Source organism: Natrix helvetica (assembly GCF_964273705.1).
Source record: "Natrix helvetica genome assembly, chromosome: 1".
Taxonomy (NCBI): Eukaryota; Metazoa; Chordata; class Lepidosauria; order Squamata; family Natricidae; genus Natrix; species Natrix helvetica.
Window position 1 is genome coordinate 34452930 of NC_138548.1, and position 11539 is coordinate 34464468.

Below are 11539 nucleotides of genomic sequence, written 5' to 3' on the forward strand. Positions count from 1 at the left end.
CCATAACCTACTACCAGACAAAGTAGAAAAATGTGTGTTAGACAGCATCACTACCAGATGGATTTGTAACTGGCTGACCAACCGCACTCAAAGTGTAGTCCTCAATGGAAGTACATCTACATGGAGGGAGGTATGTAGTGGAGTACCCCATGGCTCTGTTTTAGGCCCAGTGCTCTTCAACATCTTCATCAATCATCTGGATGACAGGATAAATGGGGAACTCATCAAATTTGCAGATGACACCAAGATGGCAGGAAGAGCCAACACTCCAGAAGATCGGCTTAAGATACAGAAGGATCTTGACAAACTTGAACATTAGGCACTATCTAACAAAATGAAATTCAATGGTGAAAAGAGTAAGGTTTTACATTTAGGCAACAAAAACAAAATGCACAGGTACAGTATAGGTGGTACCTTGCTCAATAGTAGTAATTGTGAGAGGGATCTTGGAATCCTAGTGGACAACCATTTAAATATGAGCCAGCAGTGTGCAGCAGCTGCCAAAAAGGCCAACACAGTTCTAGGCTGCATCAATAGAGGGATTGAATCAAGATCATGTGAAGTGTTAATACTTCTTTATAATGCCTTGGTAAGGCCACACTTGAAATACTGCATTCAGTTCTGGTCGCCACGATGTAAAAAAGATGTGGAGACTCTAGAAAGAGTGCAGAGAAGAGCAACAAAGATGATTAGGGGACTGGAGGCTAAAACATATGAGGAACGGTTGCAGGAGCTGGGTATTTCTAGTTTAATGAAAAGAAGGACTAGGGGAGACATGATAGCAGTGTTCCAATATCTCAGGGGTTGCCACAAAGAAGAGGGAGTCAAACTATTTTCCAAGGCACCTGAGGGTAGAACAAGAAGCAATGGATGGAAACTAATTAAGGAGAGAAGCAACTTAGAATTGAGGAGAAATTTACTGACAGTTAGAACAATTGATCAGTGGGACAGCTTGCCTCCAGAAGTTGTGAATGCCCCAACCCTGGAAGTTTTTAAGAAGATGTTGGATAGCCATTTGTCTGAAACGGTATATGGTTTCCTGCCTAGGCAGGGGGTTGGACTAGAAGACCTCCAAGTTCCTTTCAAACTCTGCTATTGTATTGTATTGTATTATTCTTAGTCAGCCCTAGAAAGAAGGCATTGCAGTCTCCAGCCACAAACAGCAAGTTTTGTTTTGCATTTTCTGTCAATTTCAGATTGAATTTGACCATAAAATTCATTACTCTTCTCTTACTAAGAACTCAGGTAGAGTCTTCCCCTCAATATTACCACAAATGTTACATTGCATTTGCAGCACATGCATTGTTGCAATTCATTCCTTTCCTTAATCTCAGAATAAAAGAGCTCAACAATTTTTAATTCAGTTTAATTAATTTTTCATATCAGCCATATCAGCCACTTAAATCCAAAAATTGCAATATATAAAATGAATAGTGACAAAAGTAGATGCTACAGATTATAGAACAACTATGTTTAATTATGTAATTATAGCAATTGTGTATGATATAAATTTACAAGATGAAATTCATATGATTTAGATAATATTACAGTATAAACTGCTGATTGAGTTGGATAATGTTTCTGAGCTTTTACTGACAAATTAAAAAAAAATATTTTAATTTCTTAACAACAATACTTAATGTTATCAGCGTTATTGATTTACTGATGTGTTATACTTTTTATAGTTTTATTATAATTTAAAAGTCCCCATTAATTTGAATATATTGTTCCTGTTTATATGGAAATACAGTCAATCCAACTATGAAACAAGAAAAATAATTTTAAATGAAATAGTAAAATAGAATAGAGGCTCAGGCTTTCAATTGCTTAAATCAGCATCCGTTGATACTTTAAAAAGATAACCCTTGTTAAACATTCATATATAAATACAGTTGGATGGAAAAGAAAAGAAGCTGCTATGAAAAAGAGAGGAAAATCTGTTTAACAGCTAAGAAACAGCAATGAAGGAAAACATCTGGCTGTTTCAGTCAGTTTTTTTTTTAAAAAAAACCCAGTTAATTAAAATACCCAAGCAAATATGAACTTGTATGTAGAACGAACATGAAAATAAAAGTTAAGGGATAAATTGGCAAAGCAAAATTTTTAGATCTAGAATCCATACATTAAGAGAGTTGATGAATATGCTGAATATTATAAGTTGCATTTTAGAGAGCTGCAATAGAAGGAAAAGCCACCAAAATCGGAGTAGATTTTGTCAATTTAATGTGGAGTGGTGTCCCCTTTACACTGCAGTTGCTATAAGACACAATATACAGTGTTTGCTAGGCTTCCAATCATTGAAAATATTTTTTTAGTAAGAGAGTAAGATTGCCAGAGGAAGACAGAGAAATATCCATTCCATGAGCTTGCCCGATACTCAGAGAGCATTTGATTTCTCTCTTTTTGAAAAAAGAAAATGCAATTAATCATATTACTTTTTTGATATGTAACTTAACTTAACTTAAAATTGATACTGAATAAAAAAAACTGTGCCATGACTAAAATTATATTGACTTCAGTTTTTCTCATAAGAAAAGTAAGGTAAAGGCACAAATTTAATTAAAATAAAAGAACAATAATATCCAATATAAGATTTCATGAAATATCTCCACAAACTTTGAAAGTGGTTTTTTACATGCTTTTGATGGTGCTAGTCTGTGTTTCTAATTATTCTATTTTGTTCTCCCATTGCCAAGATATGAACTATTTTCAGATCAAATACAGAATAAATGCAGATGTCATGAATAGAGAGATTGACAGAGAAATAATTAAACTGGGATAAATACAAAATACATCCATACACAAGCAGGAAATTGATGGTATCTGAAAGAATGATCTGGAAAATCTATTTTAAGGTCTCTTACTTTCATGATAATATATTGATTGTTCCTAAATGAGGTAAAAATGTTTTTAAAAAACAAGTAAAGAAAAATTACATTTGTTACAGTAAGATTGAATTAAGACATTGAGATTTTGCAGATGTTTCATAGATCATGTGAACATCTTGTAAATCCAAAGCGGCATGAAGGAATATTTGTTTAGTTGCTACTTGTTAGCATTTCAACTAAGCCAAAGCACGTAAAATGGATGTATAATTCACATTTTCTTCCTGATATTTCCTGTTTTTCTTCTGTTGCCTTCAAGTGTAAAAGAATTTTATAAAGTCATCATGTTATTTATTTATTTTTATTTATATACTGCTCCATGTTCCGAACCCCAAGTAATTCACAGAAAAAGGACAATATCTATCTCATCAAACTTTCATCAATAAACCAATCTGCATAAAATAATGTAGAACTGTCTGGGGGGGCCTTATGGTTGGAGAGGGGTAATTTGTGCCAGCAGAATACACAAACAATGGAGATCTCAGCGATACCAATCCACGGTGCGTCAATTTTGTGCTTCTACTGATCCTTAAAGCACGTTTTGATTATTATCTATTTAGAACAGTGTTTCTCAACCTTGGCAACTTGAAGATGTCTGGACTTCAACTCCCAGAATTCTCCAGCCAGCTGGCTGGGGAATTCTGGGAGTTGAAGTCCAGACATCTTCAAGTTGCCAAGGTTGAGAAACACTGATTTAGAATGAGTTTTTTGCCTTAACTCTAACATGTTAAAAACTGCAAAGTAGTGCAAAAAAAGACAGGAATTCATGACTGATATTATTAGGCAGTGTTAGGTGAGAAGAAATGTTGACATTAACTTCAAAATATGTTCTTTAAAGGGAGATTTGTTTTAAAGGAAACTAATATTACCAAAATAGATTGATGGCCAAAATGCATCCCATCTAGCATGGATATCTGGGATCTCCACAGACATTTATAGTATTGATCTCCAAAGTCCTTTGCCAATCATTCAGAAGTCATTTTTAAGAATAAAAAATACATTATTTCCTACTGGTTATATTTTCTCCCTCTGTTTTGGTTCATCAGAAAGATGCATTTTCACAAAAAGTAGACAGCTGTGAATTTAAGATGGCCCACATAGTGAAACATTTGAAAAGTAGGCAAAAGGAAAATGATGAACAGAAACAAAACTTGTGTGCAAGGTCCACCAATCCAATGCTTCAATTCCATGAACATGTGCATAGTTACACACTGTATGATTATTTGTGTGTGAATATACAGTATATAAGTGCAAGAAGTCACTAACTGATAAGCTAGCACTGCCTCAATTCAAAACTACTAAATAAATTGCTTGTAAAATTAATCAATTCCCTCACCTTTACATATCTACCAGTCTCTCACACACAGAGAAATAACTTTTCCACAAAGAAGCACGCACACCATCCTACTTCAACAGAAACAGCAAAACAGAAAGGGAAAAAAATACCCTAAGATGCCCCAGATGTGGGCAGAGAAACTGGACAATAATTTCACTACATTTCTTCCAGAAGAATAAAAAATCCACAGTCCTTCCTTAGGGAAAGATTTCATCATCTATATTTGTCTGTTTGTGGTTTTCCTTTTTTTAGGCTGCTTCAACTCTTCTTCTCTGCACCAGTTAAACAGCCTCTTTGTCAAAAGGCCTATGAATCCCTTCTTGACCTGTCTCTGCTCATTATCCTCTCCTGCAGAACTGCTACAGGTGAAAAGTTGAATACCTGAGCTATGTAGTTAGGAAAAGCTCACTATCTCTCCTGGACACTTGCCAAAACAGGAGAGAGCTGTTCTCACCCACTCTCCCTATGCCTCCGTCGACATGCCTGAAGGAAGAAATGAATACTGGCTCCTAAAAGAGGTGGGTTAATAGAAAAAGTTTACACTTTCCAACCATTGATTGGGCATGAATTATCACCATCACAGATATCACAAATTTAAGGAGAGTGAACCTTTCATCTTGGGATTCAAAATAAAGCACATTTTAAAGTAAAGCAAATGCTCCTCCTATTTGAAATCTGAAAGTGAATTCTATGATTTTTATGTGTGAATATATGCATACCTATTATACTTGTTTTCTGTCATCAAAACCCTCATCGCTGTCACCAGTAGACATACCTTAGATTTGCATACTTGTCTTGACCAGTTCACTGGTTTAATGAAATATTGAAGAAGCAATTGAGCTTCTGGATATTATACCACATAATGCTACAGTCATAGTCCAATTTAGTTATTAGCGTTCAGTCCACAACAGCATCACTTCATTAGCACTCACAAGCTCTATGAAGTACGGTACTCAAAATGTCCAGTAGATATATTTTTGTGCCTACAACTATCCCCAAACACGGGCCCTGGTCACATGGAAGCCAGAAGGAAATTGTTTCTGCTTTGGATATTGTTGACATCTGAGAATAAGACGTCATTGAAGTGATATCACCAGGAGAAGCAATGTTTATGTCAAGCACTGAAATATTCTCTAAATTTTTAATGTCTGAATATGACTCCTGCAGTATATGAGCCAGGAATTCCCTGAGAACTTTTTGAAATAGGTATTGAGTAAATTACTATAATCTGATTTAAGTTAGCTTTGTCTTAGAAAGATATAATACAGGCAGTTCTTGTTATTTGTGATACAGCTAGTCCTAGATTTATGACCACAATTGAGCCCAAAAATTCTGTTGCTAAGCAAGTCAATTGTTAAGTGAGTTTTGCCCCATTTTATTATTTTTCTTTCCAGTTATTAAGTGAATTGCTGGAATTGTTAAGTTAGTAACATAGTTATTAAGTGAATCTGACCTTCCCATTGATTTTGCTTGTCAGAAGGTCCCAAAAGATTATCACATAACCCCAAGACACTGCAATCATCATAAATAAATGCCAGCTGCCAAGCATCCAAATTTTGATCATGTGATTAGGGAAATGCTGCAATTATTGTAAGTTCAAAGTTATAAAGGCACTGTAAGTGTGAAAAACAGTCATAGATTACTTTTTTCAGTGCTTTTATAACTCAACTCTCAACTCACTCAACTCTCTTGTGGCAGGTGGAAACTGAGTCACCTGTGGGCTCCTTTTCAGCTTTCACTACCTGTGGTACAACATGCCCCAGGAACCACTTTTGTATGACACTGCATGCTCTTAACTCCAGCCCACAGCTTTTTTGGGCGGGTGTGTGAGAGAAAATATAACAATCAAAATATTATCAAATAATAATAATGTCCTCTTTATTTTCTTTCTTTCTTGGATTTATTTATCATCTCAGTCCAATTTGAACTCTAGGCAAGATATATAATCCAGTAATCACAACACTATAATAAAAATTAATGGTAATAATACAATACAGAGAAGTCCCCTGGATTGGACATGTCTGTCAAAAAGAAAAAAAGTACAAAAGGAAGAATATTATAGCAAAATAATTTATTTGCTTCTTTATTTGCCCACCCTTGATGGTGCCAATAGGAGCTGAGATCTGTCCAACTCCTATTGGCCAATTTAAGCTGTTGTGGGCACATCCCTTCCCTTTCCCTTTGGCACTTTGGCGTGCTATGGGGGAGAAACTAGATGCCTAGTTTCCAAAGAAGATTTTATCCACATAATGCTGACCTATACTTTCCAAATAGATATCAGTCTTATGCAAGGTCCTTATCTAAAAAAAACTACACTTCTGTTCAGCACTGACCTGACTGGTAATCATAGGTGCAGAACACCTCCCATAGCTGTGATTTTTTGCAACTTGGCACAGAGCTAAATGCACCACTTCAATCCACCTATATTCCAATAGCTCTGCCCCACCAACATTAAAGAGAGCAACTGATGGTTGTTTTTCCCACTTGCAGATAAGGCTTGGTTAAACGGGAAACATAGCCAGGAGAACCACTCATCATTTCCCTTAATAGTTCCATAGAGTACCATGGGCTGACTTCATTACAAAGTAGTACAGGCTTAACCATTAGGGCATCACAATTATTCCAAGCATCAAGGATGTATAGATCGTACTTAATTCAGTTTCCTGGTTTTTATCCCATGAAGGATCTTCTCCACAGCTCAGTTACAATGCCAAGAGTTGCAACTCTTAGGCAGAAAATTAAACTGGCACAGATTTTGCTGTCCCTGTTGCCAATCCTGAAAGGATCTATTTTGGTTTGGTGCTGGACGCTGATGTACTCATTCCTCCTGCAGAGGAGACTGCTGTCCCCCTCTCCACAGGCTTTCTTTTCAACATGCCCATGACTAGAGATCAACTGCTGAAGCTGGGAAATGTGGCAGGAGAAGGAGGAGAGGAGACTTTGGGCCAAGCTACCTCTGGCCCAAAGTCCCAGATCAAGTCAAATTTGCAGCTGATGAATGGTGGCAGCAGAACTGCACAGTGGAATTGAGTATATGATCTCTCTTTCTCTCCCTCCTTCCCTCCCTCCCTGGCATTTCATGGCATAACCCCTCACCAGCTGTTCTTGAACAGGGATTTAACACTAACTTCACAGCCGTTGATAGAGCTGGGTACTTCCGCTACCTAAAGCAGAATAGACCTTGAATCAGAGGTGGCATTCTGCCGCTTCAGACCTGTGCGCCCAAACTGGTAGCAAAAATCACAGGTACCCTGCCCACCTGCCCCGGCTCTATGCCATCCATTTAGACACTTTTTTTAGCCAAAGCTCATGCATGGAAGGCTGAGCACTTGCATGGATGGGGCGTGTGCAAGCATAGTGAACGTGTGTGCACACACTCACATTTGTGAACCAGTAGGGAAGGGAAGGGTATGCCATTCCTGCCTTGAATGGTAGTGCCCAAAGACCAGAGCTAAATGTAGCTAATAGGTGCTGGACGGGTCTCATTGCCTTGTATCACCTGAAATACCACTAACAAAATGACTGATTAGTTTAACCTCCTCAGACTATACTTACAGCAAAACTGCCATAGCCTGTCAAATGCTTTAGGGGGAAATCACTAATACAGAGTAATCAAGAGTGACAACAAAGTAGGGAAAGACCTTAATTCCCTACACCAAAGATAGATCGTCTTTTAGGGGCTTGCATGGCACATCGAACAGTTCTTAAGAAGCTGAGCACTAGATGAAGCAATACAATTATACATAAATAGGAAAGTCCATGGCACACATGTAGATGGGGTTAGGGTTTTTTTCTTAATATCTTTTTTGGGGGGGAGAAGTATTTATGTGTCACTTTATATTAGAAAATTATTTCAGTCTTAGAGGGTTTGCATTCATTTTTGCACCTTTTCCATTTTGAAAATGGGAAATTCATATCCAAACTATTACCGTAATTAAAATTGCTGTTTCCCTGAAATAATGTAACCTTCAGTGTCTAATGTTCTCAATTAAGTGTTGGCTACATTTTCTGGAAACTAGAAATATAGTTAGTCATAACAAACTGGGGAGCATCAGGTTAGGAAAGACTAAGGCAAAATATAATTTAGGAATTGGGAAAATGAAAGCAAACATCCCAATAAATATGGGAGATGCATTTGCTATCCTACCCGAATTACCATTACACAGTACACACCCATACCTACACCTAATGCCCTTCATTGTCTAAATGTATTTGTTGTAAACAGACTTAGCCATTTTGAAGTACAGGGAAGTACAGAAATGTTTTAGTCATACAAAGAAGCTGGCATAATTTGGCATCTTAACTTGCATACTGAAAACCTACAAATACGTATTTCTGTGCAGTGTTATTGCATTGTTCAGTTCATGTTTACCCAAAATCAAGAAAGCTATCTAAGAATTGAAAGATACAGATGACAATTGTGTTTTGCAAAACAAAATTTGAACCTGCATTTGTGTGTATTCTAAGGAGACCAATTGTTCTGGCTCATCCAAACCTTTTTTTTTGGGGGGGGGGGGATAGCTGAATTGCTACCCAACTCTTTGCCATTTATCATTTCCAATGCTATAATTTGTGCTTCAAAATATGTGAGCGAGCACCCAGTCAGCATTACAATTTTTTTTAAAAAGGCTTAAGCCTGTAATTACTTTTAATTTGGCATATGCTTTATGAATATGAAACTATGGATATACCTTATGAAGTTAAATGTATACAATCAGCCAACAAAACTCTGAAGTTTAATGCTTTCTATATAATTTCTGCTTTGAATAGGATTGCATATGTAATCTGTGTTTCTTCTTCTTTGCCCCACTGGGCAGAAGTGAACATCTGAATGTCTGTCATTACTGAGAAACAAATAAGTAAATACTGTGCATATTTTCCACGGGACAGGGTGAGGGGTGGGGGTGGAATGTTGCTTGGGAAAGACTTGAAGAGGATCCAGAATGAAATCTATGACATTCTGGGGCAGCGTTCCCAAGATAGATCATATGAAGCTATCTTAAGTTGAGCTCTGGCTCACTCTAGCCAAAAGCTCTATATTCTGATTGGTAGTGGCCCTCCTGGATCTCGAAGGAGATTCAGTTTAGGAATTGAAACTGAGACTCCCTTTACAATGGGGATATAATGAATTAGACCCACGCTTATGAAATGATTAATATTTCAGAAATACTGAGGCCAAGTCTCCTTTAGCATACAGAAAATTGGATTAAAAACCACAGGTTCAAGAGGCCCTTCCAGCCAGCACAAAAGCACATCATTCAGGCTTTGGGTCCATCTGTTAGGAGTGTCACCTGCTTTGACAATACAGTGAAGTGAGTTACAAACCTAAGAAATAACCAAAGATCCCGTTTTAGGTATGTTAAGTTTTATGCCAGAAATTCACTTCTCGTGCTAGAATTTTAAGTGAGCTATCTCAAGGTAAAATCAGAAATGTCATTCTTCTCAGCACAAAAAAACTTTTCCATTGTACTACTCAAATAGCTACAGTAACTCTATACATTTGGACATTAGACATGGGGGTTTCCTGCCCCAAATACATATTTATCAAACATACGTCTATTCAAAATGGCATTCTTTGAAGTTGGTTGTTTTTCCCCCCAGTGGAATGATAACTATACCTATTTGTCATATTAATATATAGGTGAAACCAACATTGCAATTGTATACACGTCTCCTTTTTTCAAAGTACTGCCAACCAAATGAACCTGGGATTACAGCTAAAAGTAATAATGGCTGGAATGACCAAGAGATAACAATCCATTTCTATGTACGCTGGGAGATCTGTTCTCCCCACTTTAGGAAATTAGAAATTCGTGGCTTTTTTTAATGGTGAAATACAAAAAAGCCCCTATATTGCCAACAAAGAAAAAAGATAAACCATGTTTATACAGTGAAGGAGGGGAGCCTAAGTTTATTACAGTGGCTCTCTCACTCAATCCTAGGAAGAAAGCAGCACAACCCACTTCCAAAAATGCTGCCGAGAAAACTGCATGTGACAGAAAGCAAGCTCGAAATTAAGGTAGCATATCCAAAACTAATGAGGAATGCTGGAATCAAAAATCAATTAATTAATTATAAATGCTATTTTATTAAGCTCTTCTGTAATATTCCAGAAAGAATGGGTCATAAACACAAAGAAAGAAAATATTCCCCTAAGAGCTCTAGGGCAATAGATTTTATCTGACATTTCAACTGTCAACTCAGTAGGTCTATTTACAACATCACTCAAACCCCGTACTTACTGCAATAACTATGAGGTCTTATCCAAAGAAACTTTACTGACATACAGAAAACTTATTGGCACAATTAAGCTTATTTGCTGGGGACTATAGTTTCTCTGTAATTTTGAGTGAAGTACTGACACAAAATTTTGAGCACTTGTGCTACTGCCAGATTTTCTTTTCAAGCTTTCAGTTGGAGAAAGAGGAAAACTTAACACACAAGCAGCTCACATCATAAACTTCTACAGACCAGGAGACCTTTAAATAAATAGATTTGTTTATGTCATTCTCAAGCTCAGGGGGGAAAAAAACATCTCAAGCTTGGCAAACTGTCTTTTTTCCAGTATTATTCTCAAACGTATAATGTGCCCCTCTTTTGCACACTGATTTTATGATTAGGTATAGCATTCATGTATTATTTACCCATATACATGCACACAGAGATGAAATATATAAATACCAGTACATACCTGGGTGCCTTGGAATGAACTGTGGTTGACTTTGTAATCATTGATGAACATTAAGTAAATGTTGAGCAAGGTTTCACTTCCAGCATTTTTGTTGTGGCTGTTTTGTTCTCTTCCCTTAATTTCACCAATGCAACAGCTGTATTCGGGAGCAACTCCTTCAATATATCACAGGGCAGCCAAGAACCCAAATGCCCGTCTTTATGAAGCAATACCTTGCCAGCTTTGGAGCACAAGATCACACATGTATGCTCAGTGTTTTCTTTCTCTAGGAAAAGCGAGAGCTCTCGGTTTAAGTTCCTCCTCCTTCCTGACATAACAAATTTCAGAAGCTTGTTAGTCACTGCCTGTTCCAGCGCTCACACTAGTAAGCATTTGTTGCAAACTAATGTATTCTCGTCAGAGAAGAGGATTATCTATTAACTGTCAACAAAGACCTAATTATCGTAGGATGCATTTGAATCACACTTTCCTACTGTCTCCGTTTGCAGTAGGTAGATACCTGCTCTTGATCTAAATAAAACCCTCTCTGTCCCTTGATTTGCAGTGTAGAGAGAAACTGAAAGGAAGCTTAGATTTTAGGTATTATTGTGTGTACACAGATCGTAGTGGGATTCTTCTAGTTTGACT

General features: G+C 37.1%; 1 protein-coding gene across 1 annotated transcript in view; it reads right to left on the bottom strand.

The window, feature by feature from the left end:
- The window catches only part of ESR2 (estrogen receptor 2), a 74751-nt gene extending 63511 nt beyond the window's left edge, over positions 1–11240 (bottom strand). The window contains exon 1 of the mRNA XM_081952145.1: positions 10913–11240. The gene's annotated coding sequence lies outside the window, so the exon portion shown is untranslated. The remainder of the gene's footprint in view (positions 1–10912) is intronic.
- Positions 11241–11539: the final 299 nt, after the last annotated feature.